Source organism: Saimiri boliviensis, chromosome 1 (genome assembly GCF_048565385.1).
Source record: "Saimiri boliviensis isolate mSaiBol1 chromosome 1, mSaiBol1.pri, whole genome shotgun sequence".
In the NCBI taxonomy this organism is placed as follows: Eukaryota; Metazoa; Chordata; class Mammalia; order Primates; family Cebidae; genus Saimiri; species Saimiri boliviensis.
This window is the reverse complement of record NC_133449.1, coordinates 67,240,056-67,257,646: the sequence shown is the minus strand read 5'-3', so window position 1 is coordinate 67,257,646 and position 17,591 is coordinate 67,240,056. Positions and strand designations below refer to the sequence as shown.

The 17,591-nt window shown below is 46.6% G+C and overlaps 1 protein-coding gene across 4 annotated transcripts in view; it reads right to left on the bottom strand.

The window, feature by feature from the left end:
* Nucleotides 1-17,591, bottom strand: part of ADD2 (adducin 2) — a 114,250-nt gene that overhangs the window by 58,795 nt on the left and 37,864 nt on the right. The window contains exon 1 of one of the 4 annotated variants that reach the window (XM_074398612.1): nucleotides 1,555-1,912. The exons of the other annotated variants lie outside the window; for them this stretch is intronic. The gene's annotated coding sequence lies outside the window, so the exon portion shown is untranslated. Of the gene's footprint in view, nucleotides 1-1,554; nucleotides 1,913-17,591 lie in introns of those variants that run through there. 4 annotated transcript variants of the gene reach the window in all.

The window sequence follows — 17,591 nt, the reverse complement described above, 5'->3', positions numbered from 1 at the left end:
TGTTAAATCCGAATTGGCTTTGTCAAACCAAATGCACACCCCATGTTAAAAATTCAAGCCTATCGATGCCCCACTGGGAGCTGTGCCTTTTTCCCTCTGCCCAGCCCCTTCTCCTTGAGGATGGCTACCCTGTAGGATGAGTCTGAGACTCAGATGACACCTCTACTCCCAGCCCCCTGACCTCTCCATGTTGACCCTGCTCTCCAGGAGCTATTCCCAGGACCCAAGAGGCACAAAGCAGATTCTCTGTTGGGGCTGGTGTCTGCCAGGAATACCCTCCTCTCTTCACCTCCTCCCTGCAGCTCAGGTGTCCTCTCCTCCAGAAGCCTTCCCCCTACACCCCCGCCCTTGGGCTCTCACATCACTTTGACTCACCTCTTCCATTCGACTTTTAGCCCAAGAGCAACAATCTACTACCATGAGCTCCTGGCAGGGCAGCCTGTGTCTCTGTGTTTCTCTATCCTCCCTGTTGCCATAGGGCCTGGTGCCAGTTAGGTGCTGAACAAATGTTAGTTGAAGGTAAATTGGGAAGAGCTAGGCCAGCTTAACAAAGCAGCACTGTCCAGCCCTGGGGTCCCAGCAGCAAGTGAGGCCCGAGGGGAGCTCACCATACAGCGTGAGGAGGCAGACCCTGAAGGGTAAGGTGCTGAGTGTTCATGGAGGAACACATGGCAGGTGCCTCACTGCCTCAATCACCTCCTCTTTTGGTATATAACCCAGTGGCTGGCCCCTCAGCCACCCTTCTTGCCTAATTCGAGACAGAATCTCAGCAACAGAGTGCAACTCTTACACTAACAAATCCGACATTAGCTATGGGGAGACACAGAAGGTAATATTATACATCACACGTCACACACAGCAACCCCCATGGCTCTCCCATGTTCAGCCCTGTCCTCTTCTGTGTCTCTCTCACCTCTTCCCTTGAGTACCCCCTCACCTGCCTTGCCTGGGACCCTCCTCTCTGCACAGAGGAGCTCAGGAGCTCCCTCTCACCCTGGCCAGCTTGCTTCCTCACACCTCTGCAGCCCCTCAGCAAAGTCCCTGCTTGGGATTCACCCTGGTGGGAGGGCAGCTGGAGACTACACATCACGAAACAGGCTCCCTGTTACCAAGCATCTTCTTCCCTGTCCCACTGAAGATCAAGTACATGTAACCACTGAAGTATGAAATCACATTTCTATGGATCATTCCTTGTGGCTATAAGAGGAACAAAAGGTCTATAAGGGGAGTAACAGATGCCCATGTTGTCTGACTGTTTGTTAAAATCAGCTTCAGCTTCATGCACCGTGAGCAGAGGCAGGTGCTGTCTCCTGCCACTTCAGTAGGGGGCTCTCCAGACAGGAACACACAGTCTGCGTGGCTCAGCACCCAGAGCTGAAAGTGGAAAGACACAAGCTGCCATTTCCCAAGTGCTCCCCCACAGCCATGGCCATGGGTCCCTCAGCAGTGCTGGCCTCTGAACGCCCCAGGCCCCAGCCCCACAGGTCAGCTCCCCACAAGGATAGTGTAACATTTGCTCCAGGACTTAGGCTTGAAGTCAGAAGCCAGACTCACCGATCCCTGAATGAGACTCCCACAAGTGAGAGAGGAGACGGTCGGGGCTGAGCTGCTGCTACTTTTGCAGAAAAAATGAAGACAGTTCAATAAGGGACTAGACCACGCCCTGCCTGATGTGTTCAGATAAACAGAAAGCTCATGCCTCTGGTGGGCGGGATTATGGGGAAGCTTATCATCATTTCTTCAAACGGTTCTGAATTTTATAAAGTTCTAGATTAGGTATTAACAGCTGTGATCATTTAAGCCAAAATAGTTGAAAAGAAGAAAGAGAGAAAGAGGCAGGACAGCAATAGTAAAGTCTCTCTGTATCCAAGATGAAACAGTTGAAAAGAAGTTGAAATAGTTGAAAAGAAGAAAAAGGACATTGCTGTCTTCCCTCTTAATTGGAAGAATCCTTTAACCCCTTTACTGCTGCAGGCCCCATGAGTACTTACTTTTGGCATGTTCCTAGCAAAGTCCAGTGAATTTTAAAAATTCAGGCCCTCCAGAAAGCAGCCTCAAACCTAATAGTTGGTAGGCATTTTTTTTTCTGTTCTTCTACCCAGGAATTGGACTGTGGTGGAATGAATGGACAGAGTATTCTTTCTTACAGACTTGGAATCATTTCCACACCCTCTAACTAAATAAACAGTTATTTATCAAGTATCTGTTGGTGCCCAGGAGTGAGTAAGAACTGGAATTGAACGTGAGAAGGAAGATGGCTGGGAGAAATCAGACAGGACCCTGCCTGCTAGAGGCCCATAGTCATGTTCGTATTCATGAAAAACATGCATGCAAATGAAGCATACATAGATACATACATAGATATATGCACATATACGCAGATACGTAATTAACTGTTAAGGCCAACACCCTACAGGGCGCCGACAACAAATTCCGAGGTGATCAGAAATGAATGTGTTCAATGCCTTTTGGGAAAGGAGACTGGGAACCTTGGGTACACATTATGAGGACCAAGGTCCTGAGCTAGATCTTGAAGAAAGACATTATTCAATCAACAAAATCTGTGAAACTCCAGTAGGTGCCCAATGCTATGCCCAGCCCTGCAGTGAAGGACCCAGCCCAGTTTTTCAGGAGAGGAAATTGAGGCTGCAGGAACCTGGGTGACTTGATTCAGGCCACAGAGCTGGTGAAAGGCACAGCCTGGGTTTGAACCCCTCTGGTTCTAGAGCCTGTTCTTTTTTTTAACTTCACCACACTTTCTGCCCCTCATTCAAAGAAAGGTGAGCAGATGCCAGGGGCCTGATAGGAAGTAGGGGGAATGGACATCAGTACATGGCCAGAGCCCAGGTTCTATATTCCTGGCAGAAGCCCTGGGGACTTGGCCAGCACAAGAAAGGATGATTCTGCTTCTCATTTCTGGCATGTGGGACTCAGAACCAAGCTCTTTCCCAGTACAGAAATGGGGACTAGGAGGCCAGGCAGAGAGTAGGCACCTCTGGTACTCACTCTGACAAGGTGAGCTGAGCTTTTAGGTAAAGAAGATGCTGCTGGCCCCTCAAGAGGACAGGTGGGCTGCAGTGGTGACAGCTGGTGGTGAGTCACCCACCTGCACTCCCAGGGCTACCAGTCACTGCAGGATGGGTACAGCCACCTCTGAGACCTGCTTGATCTAGACCCAAGGCAATCCTTCCACTAAATACCTGCCAGGGGTCAGAACCTGGCTTACCACTGGGGACGCGAAGGGATACAATTGCAGTCCCATTTCTCAAAAGGTCCAGGATAGGAGTGTGGGGAGCGGCTCACAGAGTGATGATTACAATATTGGGGCACAGTGCTTCAGTGTAGGTTCATGAAGGCGACCGGGGGTCCCAACCTCGAGGCTCCAGTACCGGGCTTTAACGCACTCATCAGCAGCCTCTGCCACTGATCACAAACCTATGTGGACCTCGGGCCTTCACGGAAAGGAAAGAAAGGGTTGTTGCAGAAGCCCTGGTGATGCAGACAGTGCTGAGCTAGCAAGATGGCTGGGCTCGGTCTTCCCACACTCAGTGCCTTCAGTGAAAAGGTCAAACTTGGGAGACTATGCAGATAAAAGCCCATCGAGGCTGTCCAGTCGAGCTGACTCTGATTCACTGTTCCACCTCAGGCTGCCCTGGAATCCTGTCACAGGTATTTTTAAGCAGTCACCTTGCCTGCCTTTTGTCTTTGGGCAAGTCAATGGAGCTACATTTTGAAAAGTTTCGCCTCAATCAAATTCAAACATGAAACAGTTAATTCTGCTCTTTGGCCCAATCTGAGTGCATCTGTCCTTCAATAGGAATGTGAAGTGTAACTCACTGGATCACGTGACAGGATTGTCTTGTTCCCATCCCCAACTACCCTCCACCAAGAAATCCAGGAAACAGCTACTGGGTATGGGTCCTTCTTTGTCTAATAGAATAACCCATATCCTAAGCCGTAAGAGGAGGGAATAAATGCTCTTTTGGCACATTAAGCTCAAAAGTTGTTTTGTGGGCTTATTATAATTGGGCATTTTACCCCTACTGTTCGGGCATAAGAGAAAATAGGAACACTCTGCATCTAAAACTGGAGGGTAATCCTATACTATCCCTCCCCTCTCCAGACTAGGGAACCTGTGAACATTCAAAACTGAAATGAGACTTGAGAGTCCTGGTGTGGAGGAAGGCCAGAGAGGGAAGGTGGTGGGAAGCCAAGAGAGTATGTTAAGAGTGGGAGGTCCAAAGGCTCACATGGGAAACTGCTGGCCTCTGGAGCCTCCATGTGGAGACATCTCAAAAGCCTGAGCAGTGAGGCTCAGGACATTATAGAATGTAAAGAACAGGATGGTGAAAACAGGAGATATGTTGTTTGCCTGTCCACCCCTCTCCCTGACGATTCTGTATTCTGGTGTCTCCTGCAGGATCACCAGTTAACCATGTTGGATATCTGTTCTCTAAATCTATCATTTTTCTTCTCAGTAGTTCTATTGTTGACATTTTCCCTACATTCTGACAGTTTGTCAGTATTTCCCACTTCACATATTGGATTTTATTATGAGGATACTAAAGAAAGAGCTATTTCAACTTGTGTGTATTTCTGTGTGTATGTTTGCATATCCATGTGTCAAAGACAATGCTATATGCTCCCCAACCCAATTCCTCTTCTTCCTGGGTGCCCATGTTTCCCAGCCCTGCTTCTGTCTGGACAGGACCTTAGAGAAAGTAAGCCAGTGGAAAGTAAGCAGAAATAACGGCATCCCCTCTTAAAAGTCAAGGCAATTAAGAGCTGAGGTGCCTTCTCCACTCCCTTTCTCCTCCCTTGCCTCCCTGATGGAGGCAGAGGATGCAGTGGAAACTCCCAGGCTCTAGGAAATGATACAGCCATCAAATAGAAGCAAGCAGGAAGTCACTGCGAGCAGCCCACTGAGCATCTATTTGATTGGTTTCTGAGGCTGTTATGATAGGTCACCTACCCTGAAAAACATACTCCCACCTGTCTTTAGGTCAGAATAGTCTTATTCTAGTGTCTCCTGCAGGATCACCAGTTATCCGTATGTTGGATCTCTGCTCTCTAAATCTATCATTATCTTCTCATTGATTCTGTTGTTGACATTTTCCTTACATTCTGACAGTTGGTCAGTATTTCCCTTTCCCACTTCACTGATTTTAATTCGGCAAAATTAATGTGGATTTTAATGCTGATATTAAGCATTTTATCATTTTGCATACTATCCTTACTTTATCTCCATTTTCAGCTCAGATCTTTCATCTTAGTCTATTCTCCCCTGTGACTATTATTGCTTAGAAGCCATGTCTTTTGAACATATATACTAAGGACACCAGTTTTCTGACATTCTTCTGGTTCCTATAGCAGGTTATTAGAGGTAAATGCCTCTTTTGAGTCCTCCAGATCATTTACCTTCCTCTGAAGTATATTTCAAGATATTTCTAATTGTTTTCCTTTCTTCTCAAATAAGGTGAAATCAAGTCCCCTAAGATACAACCTTCAGGGAAAACAGCTTCTGGCAAAATGTGATGAGAAAGCCACATGTTTTCTGGAAATAAGTGTGATCCACACATAATTAATAGTGACTTTTAATACCTCCAGGCAATTTCCATACTAACATGAACAAAGAAATTACCTTAATGATTGGTCCAATTACAATTAGAGATATAAAAGGACAATTGTCAAGGAAACCAGCCAAATCCCACATGCAGGTTACAAAATGGTACTCCATTTATAGAAAACTTAAAATTCAATCAAATTCATCTCTGGATAGTGGAGTGCTTGGGCTACTAACATCAGACTCAAGGAAATAAATACTTAGGCGAGCCCACAAATCTTAAAATATAATCCCCTGCTTTGCAATTCCCTGCAATGCTATAAAACTATTTTAAGATAGAAGAAGGAGGGAATAAAAAATACCCATCATGATAACAATTTGAGGGCTATCAGATACTGGAGACCCAGATCAGCCTCACTTCTAGGACATCTCCTGTTTAAAGAAATGACATGGGAGGTGAGTCACACAGATGAGCACAAAGACCTTTCTTTGATACAGGTCTCAGAAGTGAAGGCAGAGAGATACAAGCCCAGGTGTTGATTTGCTAGAGGGGTAAAAATAAAACGAGCATTGGCATTACTGTATTCTTCAATTCTAAGATATCCTTGATTGATTGGCACACCAATTATTTTCAACATTACTGAGAAAAAAAAAACATTGTTAATTATCATTATAAGTCATCATTGATTGAGGGACACATCCCAACTTCAAAGATGTTAAAATGCAGGGGAAAATGTCTGTCTTAGAATCAATGGAGAAAGGAACTCAACTTAGAAGTTAGTGTCACCAATTTGGGACTGCCTTTTACATGGTAGGTGGCATATCATATACTGGGTCAGGGAGATGAAGGATGACACAAGAGAAACAGGCCATGAGGGCCTTGGGAGAACCCCTTGACCCCTGGATTCAGAGCTTACCAGTAAACCAGATTTGTTGTCTGTCAATTCCTGCTTCTGCCCAGTACAGTGTCCTGAGAGCTACAACAAGGCAGACTGATGTGTATGGCTCCCAAAAAGGTTTTCACTCAGTGTGTATTTCAGTACATCTGCTAAGGAGGCCTCTTCCTCTACTGTGAAATAAGAGCTTAATGTCATGAGGCAACAGACTAAGATGAAGATGAAAATTTATCCACCACCTGTATTTCTGAGTAGGCTCAGCCCATGAAAATCACAAGGGCTCAAAGTGCTCTCTAGAGGATCACAGCACATAGTAGGTGCTCAATCAGTGACAGTTCTCATCCCCTATATTCTCTCTACAAGAACACTTCCAAATCTGCCGTTTGATTCTGCCCTGTGTTTTCCCAGAGTTGGGAGTAGAGAGAAAATTAAGAACTATGGTGGGGAGGGGATAAATAATAGGGGCCCCAAACTACCTCCCTACATGAGGGACCCGGGGAATTGGTTCCACCATACAGCACCATGGCTACAAATGCAGGCTCTGAATGGCATTAAGGGCCTAGGATTGAATCCCAGCTCTGCATCTTTCTAGTTATATTCCTTGAACAAGCTGCTTAATTTTTCTAAACCTCAGGTTCTTTGTACGATGTGGAGAAGAACAGTCCTTCCTCAGAGGATTACATAAGATAATATATGAAAGCACATGGTTTGCACAGGGCCTGACAAACAGTAAAGACTTAATAAATGTTAGGAGCTACTATTGAATCATTACTCATATGGGTTCTTGATATTGCAACAATTGGATTTTTTTTTTTTTTAATCCAGTTTGGATTCTATCTAGTCAGCAAGCATGCATCTGGGCTGACTGCTCCATCAAAAGTTCTCAAGGGAACATCAACTAATCTAAAACTGAGCTTAATAAAACAGGCAGGTTATGTCTGCTGCTGAATTTCTGCACTAAAGACATAGGTAGGTTTTTAGCTTTAAATGGTGGGCTCCGCTTTTCTGTCTGAGCAGGTAATCTGCAGCCCCTGGTGCTGGTTACAACACTGGCTGGTAAGAATGTTTGGATGGGGTTACAGGTTTTTTCAGCTAATTCCCTGACCCCCTTGACCCAGCCATTAATTATAAGCACAAAAGGCTGTGCCCAGCCATCTCCTGACACACTTATACCTCAGGAGAAGCTTCTTTGAGCTTGGAACTGAAAGGAAGGGGTTAGATTTTTGGACTGGAAAAAAAAATGGCAAAGAACTGCAAACCAAGGCCAAAAATCATGAATGGTCTAAAGAGCGTAAATGCAAGGGGAGACTCCACCTCTCACCACTTAGAAAAGGGCATTTCAAGCACATTCAATACGGCTTCACATAATGGTTAGCAAACCAATGAAATGTATTAGCCCAAGGCAGAGTATGGACCAAAAGTGCCCAGTGATGGGGCCACACTGAATATCCACCTAATGACCTTCTGTGATGATGCACATATGGCATAGCCCTTAAAAGCTGTCTTATGGAAACAGGTACCTTCATGGTGTTAAATGCAAAAGGTGTTGGGGTGGACTCAATATACATACTTTCAAGTGCCTTCTCTGTCTAGGCACTGTGCCAGGCACTGCTCTGCCATGAGCCTGAAATTCCAGGGCCCACTCCATGCTGTGGAGCGAGGGGCTTAGCAGCTGTGTGACCTTGGGTGAGCCCCTCTACCACTGTGTGCTCATTTCTAAATGGTGACCATTGCTGTACCTCTGTCATAAGAAATGTCCCCCCTGAATTTCTGGGTGGCCTCTTCATGAGGGATTCAGAACTTGGCTCAGCTGCTAGCTTCCTGATGAAGTCATGCACCTGCCCAGGGCAGCTATGTCTCTGCCCCCCACCTCCACACTATCCTCACGCATGCACTCTGCACATGGGTTTTCCTGAGCTCAGGCCAGGTTGCATGGGTCTGGGCTGCTCCCCTAAGCTCCCCACAAGGAGGCCTGCTGTCACCTCTCTTGTGGCTCCGGTCCTCACTGCCGGGCTCTCTGCTTTTGCTTTGGGGTCTCCTTGACTTGGGCCCCCTCTCAAGGCTGCAGGATCAGGGTTACTGCTGGCCACGGCCATGCTTGTGCGCAGAGGCAAGGTACTGTTCTAAGTGCCAGCCACTCAGTGGTGAGGGAGATGTGCTCTACATCCTCTACATGCCAACAGCTGGGGGCCCCAAACTTCACACAGTGTCAGGTGTGGACAGGACAGATGCCCACACCGTATTGTGGTCTTCTTTTTGCCCAAACCTCTCCAGAGAGTGGAACAAAGGCCCCTGACACCATCTCTCTCCTCGAATCTACTCTCTTTTCTGTCAGGAAGATGACCTTTTAAACTCTTCATAATTTCAGAAGCATTATCCCATAATAGAAAAGAACAAAGACAGTGCAGTCTGCCTAGTCTGTATCCTGGATGTACTTTTACGAGAAGCAAGGGTTACTGAAACACCCTGTGTCTCAGTTTCCATATCTGTAAAGTAGAGCAGTAATTATGGTAGCCACCCCAAGGGGCTATTGGAATGAAATGGGTTCATCCATGTAAAACACTTAGGATAATCCCTGTCATAGAAGAAGCATTCAATAATGCTGGTCTTATTTGGCAGTTTACAGTCAGTCAGAAAACTAGGCTGGACCAGCTGAAGAAGGTGAGTACAAGTGAGGACCTGGGAAGAACGCTATCTGGGATTGTTCCAAGGCAATCTCTATTGGGTTGAATATTCCTCCCCCACCTCCTGCCAATATATACACATACATATGTCTATATATATGTGTGTGTCTGTCTATATATATGTCTCTCTATATATATATAAGTATTTGGCAGGGGGTGGGGGAGGAATACTCAACCCAATATTCTGTCCTAACTCCCAGAACCTGTGAATGTGATCTTATTTACAAAAGGGATCTTCACAGATGTAATAAAGTTAAGCATCTCAAGCTGAAATCATCCTGGACCATCCAGGTAAGCCCTAAATCCCTTCACAAGTGTCCCTGTAAGGCACAGACCCAGAGGAGATGGCCATGTGAAGAGGGAGGCAGAGACTGGAGAGATGCAGCCACAAGCCAAGGAACACCAGGAGCCATGAGAAGCTGGAAGCAGCAAGGAAGGATTCTCCCCTAGAACCTCTGGATGGAGCACAACCCTACCAACACCACGATTTTGGACTTCTGGCCTCCAGCACTGTCATGGCACTTCTCCAACTGTGATATACATACAAACCACCTGAGGATTTTGCTAAGCTGCAGATTCTGATTCAGCAGGTCTGGGGTGAGAGTCTGCATGTCGCAAAGGCCCTCAGTGATGCCAGTGTTGCTGGTCCACTGACCACACTTTGAGTAGCGAGGTTTAAGAATGTTATTGTCGTCAGCAGCACCATGATGACAAAGGACACCACTAGAAACAAAGGGGCAGAGATTGTAGATTGTAGATCCAGTCAGCCACAGCACTGGGCCACTGTGACAGCATGTGAGAGCCCAGCTTTCCGCTGAGGGATAAAGAGTGGAAGCAAGCCATTGACCTTTAGTGGCACTTGTCCCTGGGCCCAATCAATGCTTCTGAATTGAATAGCAGCTCACCCGGGCAATGCTAATGGGTTTTGACTGCTCCAGTTCATCACTCCCTAACAGGGTCAACCAAGAAGTAATCTCATCCTTTTTGCTAGGGGGAAAAAACAGTTTTATCATCCTTGCCTTATGGAGGGCCCAGAACAATTCCTGGGAGAATGGAAATGTTGGTGACAGAATACCAGTTTCCTAATTTCAATGAATTTGATGGAAATGTATAAATCAGGACTTTTGTATTAATGCTTTTATGGGCAAAAACACTTGAACCAAAAAGAAGACAAGAGTTCACCTCTAATATAGCCTGTGTTCTTCTGTGACTGGGTACTGAGAAGCTCATTTTGGTAGACAAGAGAGGAGAGGCACCTGGCATACATGCCCCAGGATGGGGGAGGTAGTTTTACCCACTAAAAGAGCCCACATCAAGAAATTTTTTAAAAATCTGGTCTACCGAATTCAACACAAAAATGGGTAGGAGATATAGACAGCACTTAGCTTACATTCTTACTGCATTCTCCCACTGCTCTCTCTCCAGCCCCCACCCCGCAATGCATCCCACACACAGGGTTATATTTCAAAATGCTCTACAAAAACTATCCATGACTTCTTGCGGTCCACAGCCAAATGGTCACAAAGCTTTACACCACATTACAAGCTCTGATTGATCAGTAGTGGCTACCTTAGAAGGGCTTAAGTCCTTCTTCGCAATCCGTGGGAAGAATGCTAGGATTGATTTCCAGTGTCTGCCATAGACTCAGAGCAGGAAGACTGGCACTGTGCCATTTCTTTTAGGACAATAGGACAAAGTTATCTTGTGGCTTTCAAGCTCCTCAAGCTACCACTAAGACAATCTCCCACTCTTTTAAAAGAAACACTCACTCCAGACAAAGCCCACACCAGCCCCAACACTCTCCAACATGTAACCTGCCTGTGAGGCTGGGGTCCAGCAGAACTTACCCCTTCCTCATCCAGGTCCCTCCATTCCCCGATACCTCTCCCTCTCCAGGGCTCCAGTGCCTCCCATTCATCACTAAACTGCCTTCTTTCCCTGCTGTTACTCATCTCTGTAAATGAGTCAGGATAAAAATGACTCCTGTATGAGTATTCCTGAATTTTCCACTCCCTCAGACCCTTTTCCTCCCTGAACTCCTAGAAAAGCTTACCTTTCCTCACTAGCTCCTTGGATCTTTATTTTCTTGAGACAGAGTCTTGCTCTGTCGCCAGGCTGGAGTACAGTAGCGTGATCTTGCTCACTGCAACCTCTGCCTCCTGGGTTCAAGTGATTCCCCTGCCTCAGCCTCCCAGGTAGCTGGGACTACATGCACACGCCGTCACGTCCAGCTAATTTTTTGTGTTTTAGTAGAGATGTGGTTTCACCATTCAGCCAGGATGGTCTTGATCTCCTGACCTCCTGATTCACCTGCCTTGGCCTCCCAAAGTGCTGGGATTACAGGCATGAGCCATGGGGCCTGGCCTGGATCTTTAGAATGCAGAAGTGGCCAGGCGTGGTGACTCATGCCTGTAATCCCAGCACTTTGGGAGGCCAAGGCAGGTCAGAAGTTTGAGACCAGCCTAGCCAACATGGTGAAACCCTGTCTCTACTAAAATATACAAAAATTAGCTGGGCGTGGTGATGCATGCCTGTAATCCCAGCACTTTGGGAGGCTGAAGCAGAAGAATTGCTTGAATCTGGGAGGTGGAGGTTGCAGTGAGCTGAGATCATACCACTGCACTCCAGCCTGGGCAACAAAGGGAGACTCCATCTCAAAAAACAAAAATAAAAATAATAAAAATTGGATGCAGAATTGCCAGAGAAGGGAGACAGGGTAAGAACAGGAGGATGGGACCTCCAAGGACATCTGTGGATTTGTAGGGGCCTTTTGTTGAGAGAGGAGAAGCTTTGTGAGGTTCGAGGGCAAGGGTATGACAGAGAAAAGTGGATTTAGAAGAAACACTGCTGTGCTCCGCATTCTCCCAATGTCATGTTCAAGAAAGACAAGTAAAGGCCTAGAGTTTCTATAAGGAGCTTCTGCTGGTCACTCTTGTTGCCCCTGAGGCCACAGCAGTGCTGTCTGGACCTCATAGGCCATGTTCTGTATGTGTTTTCTTTCCTCTTGCCTTAAAGGGCCATTTCCAGTACCTGTCTGCCAGGATCTGGGCTGGGCTCCAGCATGGCAGTCAGGAAGGCCCTTAGGATATACCCAACCCTCTCGATTTACAGATAAAGAGCCTGAAGCCCACAGTGGGGGTCAGTCTGCACCTCAGATTTCACCACAGCTGAGATGCCTGTGTGAGGAGTCGGTCTTGGGCTGATGTCAGAGCGTGCCTGCCAATACCAGTTGCCCTCCTTCGGGAAGAGGTGCACTGGATGAGTGAACACAAAATCAATCCAGTTTGACAGGTATTGATTGAAGGCACTCTCTGAAAAAGGCGCCGTGTGTGAAAACACATTAAATGTTCTAGCAAAACATGCTATGGACACTGTCCTTTTGCGAGTTGTTTTATGATGGGGTATATCCTTTTTGCACAGACAGCAACCATCCCTGCTCAAGGGAGAAGCCCTGTGATGTCTGTGCCTTTGGGTCTGGCCCCATTAGCCCCTTTCCACCCACAGGCATAAGCCCTCTCCTAGCCTCTCTCTCATGCCCCTCCTGCTCACATACAGACACCTTCATTGAGGGCTTGCCTTGTCCTCCTCCCACATAGGCAAGTCCAGTGCAGAAAAGGCAGGTGCACCTTGGCAATGTTTGTTTTTGATGGTGGGGGAGTAGGGAAGCCTTGCTGAAGATCACTCGGGCCTGTTGGCATGGTTTTCCCACTGGAAAACTCTCAAAGATATGTTGAGCTTCCAGCTCATTGAGTGTCAGAGTTACAGGGACTTTGAAGGCAGCCTGGCCTGGGCCTTTACTGGTCTAACTTTTCCTACTGACCCCTGCAGGCTCCCATGGCAGCTGGCTCCATGCTGGGTTGGCGGCAATGAGAGGCACTGCCTGAAGATGGGAGGAGACACCGGGGCCTTTCTTCCCTCATGCTCTGTCTCAAGAAGCATCCCCTCCATGGACCCAGCTTCTGCCAGAGGCCCACCATGTTCCTTCCAGTTTCTGCAGGGTGACCGTGGCCCCTGGCCTGGAATAACACTACCTCATTCCTCCCTTTGCCCCACCAAGCCTTGTTTTGCCAGTTGGTTCGTTTTCAGCTCCATTACCTGTGTAAATTTTCTGCATTAAATTCCCTCTTCAAGGCAAATGCTAGTGAGGCAAGGCAGGCTTTTCTGGGAGTTCAGGGAGAAACACTTGAAGAAATTTCTATTTACCTTGCTAGGCCCTGATTGAAACCTCTCTCCAACCCCTTCAATGAACTTATGAAGTAACCAAGGTGAAAAGGGGTGTGCTTTGAAAAAAAAAAAAAGGCTCAGGGATACTTAGTTGTCAGTGACTGGTCCAGGTTTCTCAGTTTCTGTCCTCCGCACCTCTGCAAAATATGGCAGGAAATGCTTCCTTTTTAGTTTCAATCCCCCTCGGGCCATCAGGAGCTTTTAAAATCTTGTTTCTGAGAGATGGAGATGTCAACTAGAATAGCCCACACTGTGACCACAGCCAGGTCACTGCCTGCTTCCAGGCTTCCATTTCCAGCCTCCATTTCCATATTTAAGGAAACTAACATAACACAAAATGACCATTTCTAAAAGCATTTAAAACTTTCTTTTAATATATGCAGCAAAATTCAAGTCCACACATTTTTGGACCAGATGGTTTCTTAACTCTGCAAAGTAGGTTTAATTTAATAGTTATTTAAGTGTGCCATATATTTTAAATACACAGTGCTTCTGCTAATTAACACTTCATAATTTCTCAAGAGTCCCACAGGCAATAGTTACCATTTGCAAATGGTGAAAGATAGTGTCAAGAAAATGAATCCTATTTTGTTCCCAAATTGCAGCCCTGGGATGGTATACGTGAGATATCTCAGCCTTTCCCCACTGTGTAGAGTGGTGAGAAGACAAAAGTGACTGCTCTGGGGTTGGATGCTGGGGACATGTGAGCATGGTACCACATCAGGCCTCTGTACACAGAGGTTCTTCAAAAGGCAGACCCCCTCCCAACTCGCCATGAACCTATGGGCCAAAATTAGTCACATGGATGCATGTCAGTTAAGCAGTGACCTAACAAGAAGACATGGACACACATGCACACATTTGCACACATCTGTTACGTCCTGTGTCTGCAGGACAAAACAGCCACAGTTTATGTGAGCCTGAGAGGCAAGGCAAGCTAACCTACAGGGATGAAGTGAGGCTGGCCTCTCTGCCCCAAATCCCACCAGGCCACTTATACATCCTCCCCTACTTCTCTTTGCCTGAAGTTCAATCATCTGAGGATTTATTTGACTAATATGTCTCTTCTTTTTAAAAGTCAGCATTCCAGGAAGAATTGATCAGATACAGTCACATGCTGCATGATGATACGGTCAATTACAGACCACATATGTGATGGTGGTCCATAAGATGATAACGCTATATTTTTACTGCACCTTTTCTATGTCTACATGTGCAAATACTTGCCATTGTGTTAGAATTGCCTACAGTATTCAGGACGGTCACATGCTGTAAGGTTTGTAGCCCAGGAGCAATAGGCTATATCATATTGCCTAGGTGTGTAGCAGGCTAGGTCTATGTAAGTACACTTTCTGATTTTCCCACGATGATGAAATCACCTAACAATGCATTTCTCAAAACACAGCCCTGTCATTAAGCAACATGTGACTATATTTGTTAATCCTTTATACATCAATGTGGCCGAATGTGACAGCTTTCTTCCTGGTGCTTTGCAGACATCAGGTGCTGACAGGATGGAGAACCCAAAGAAAACACGGAGTGCTTAGGGGAATACAGGAGGATGCAGGCTGCCTTACTTTATTGTAATGAGAGGCCCTGGACACCTGGCAAGTAAGGGGTACTTAGAAATTGATGGAGCACCAAAGAGAAAAGAAGGAAGAAATCTGCTTACCCAAGGTCTGCCCAGGACTACCTTGCCTGGACAGGCCTCCACTGTCAACACCTACTACTGTCTCAGGATTGCTTCCTTTTTGGGGGAAAGGAGACGTGAGCAGAAGGCTGACACTGAAGGAGGGGACAAAGGTAGGGACAAAGACCATATGCAATTAGCAGAAAGTTCATTGCGGAAACTTCTTTATTGAAATCCTAAAAACAGCAAAGAACTAGATTGGGCTTTCGCCTGTCACTAGACTGGAAGTTCTAAGCAGACAGAGCCTTGTCTGACTTTGCTCCTCACCATATCCCCAGCACCCAGAACAGCATTCAATAAGAGGTGCACTCCACAGGAACTGGTTCAGTGCATGAGGCGGTACACACCAACGTACAAGCTGAGGACACCTCAAGACCCTTCTAATCCTCTCATTCCCCAGGGCTCAATGACCATGTGTGGCTGCACAGGTCTCCTGCTGGAGTTATAGATGGGCTGCTGGAGAAAAGATAAATCCCTCTACGGACCCCACGGAGATGCACTGCTGAGTTCTGCGGTTCCCCAGGGACACTGCCTTCTTCATTAGGCAGCACCTGCTAAATGGCTAGCCCATATGTGTCATGTCAGGCAGTCCCACAAGAGGAGGTAGACACTGCACCAACCAGCCTTAAGTTTCCCTTAATCAAACCTTCCAATGAGTGGCAGGCTCTGCACCGGAAGATGCCAAATGGAAATTCTTTGGGGTGTCTTCCACTTTTTTTTGAGGCACCACAGGCAAAATGAAACGCTGATATTCTGTGGGACCTGATGCCCCAGGATAACGTTTATGGTGGTATTTTCAATCTTCCCCTCCCTCCTCATTGAGTTGAGAGGATGAAGTTGCACAGGCCGTAGGAGAGAACCCAGCCATGATTCTGAAGGAAGACAGGACAAAGTGAGTGATCTGGAACCAAAGCATGAAGTTGTGTGAAAATATATAGAATGAGGCCTTTGGGTCTTCACAGTTTGCAAAACCATTTTGTCAATCAACCAGAAACAGCTCTGGACGTAACCAGTGTGATGCCTTCCTAAAGCTCCAGATGCACGCGCCTTGCTCAATACTGGGCTTACAGTAAGTCATCAACTAATTCCTGTCCAATTGAGAAACATGTGAATGCAATGAGTATCTGGACCCATTTAGATCACATATATATGAAATAGAAAGCTTCTCCCAATCCCTGGGTATGTACTTGACCCTGGCACTATACAGAGAAGGCAGGGCACTAAGCTGGCATGGCATTTTGGGCACTGCATCATGAGGGAAAGGCACTGGACAGACGAGACCAGGGTCTAGTCCTAGATCTCCCTGACCCATCCTCAGGTGGCCCTAAGAGATGTCAGAGGTGGGCATGGAGAGGAGGATCCTGTCTGTCTAGAGCCAGAGCAGTGAGGTCCTGGGGGCTGGGAGGTTGTTGCCTCTATACAAAGAACTCAGCCAGCTAATGCCTTCTCTGAGCGGAGCCCACTGTTTGCCTGGGGGAGTCAGCATCTTTCCTTTGGGAGATGAAGGAAACAAAGGTACTGTTTGGAGGGCTTTAGAATACCACAGCTCACTCTTGATTATTGGGGGAGGGGGGATGTGCAGGAGCTAAATTTGAGCCCCAGTGCTGTGAACTTCACAAGGGGAAAGAGTTGCTGAAACGCCTGGGGAAACAGTGCAGGGTTCGGGCCTCCATCTGTCTGTTCATACATCTGTCTGATCCGCCTTCTCATGCTAATTAATTCTCATCTCATCACAGGCACTCTTGGCTCATAAGTCTCGCTTACAGTTTCCCATCTAGGTTACTTAGCATTCAAAGATTCCATGGTACAAAAATTAGCCATGTTTGAAAAAATTAGCTACTTTTATCAACCCAGGGTCCAAGGGCCATCTCTATTAGATTTGGCATAGGCTACAATTTTGCAGAATCTTTTCCCTGAGCTTTTCTGGTGGCAGATGTTGCCTCTTACAGAGAGATGTGAAATCACTGCTGGCTCGTCTTCTCCCCAGTGACTCCTCGGCTGCTTTTTAAGGAGGCTTTAATAATGCATAGGAAGGGAAGGCGGTGCATGAATAAAACACCACTCCACTATCAGGACATGCTGCCTTGAAATCAGGCCTGGTGGTTAAAGCAAACGGACCAGTTTTTAGAGGAAGTTTTCAGGTTTGCACCGAGCATGAGGGTTTGGATTGCAGAGCCTTTCCTGAGGATGCCATCTGACAACTGCATGTTTGAGCCAACATCAGCTTATCAAGAGTTGAGTTTAATTTCCTCCCAGCAGCCAGGCCACAGGAATCAGTGCCTATTGAGGAAGGAAGGAAGGAATGCTTTTGATGTAGCCTTTGAAAGTGGTAAGGACAAACGCATATTTGGCTGAGTACATGTCGGCTAACAAAACATGTTATCAAAAAGGTGTTCTGGGTCTGGTAAAATATATCAAGGAGCAGAAACAATGTGGTAGAAGGGAATGAACGATTCTATATCTGGATTCCCAATTTGCAGATTACATAACTGATATCACTGTGCCACCTGGGAGGGTTTTAATATTGTTAATAA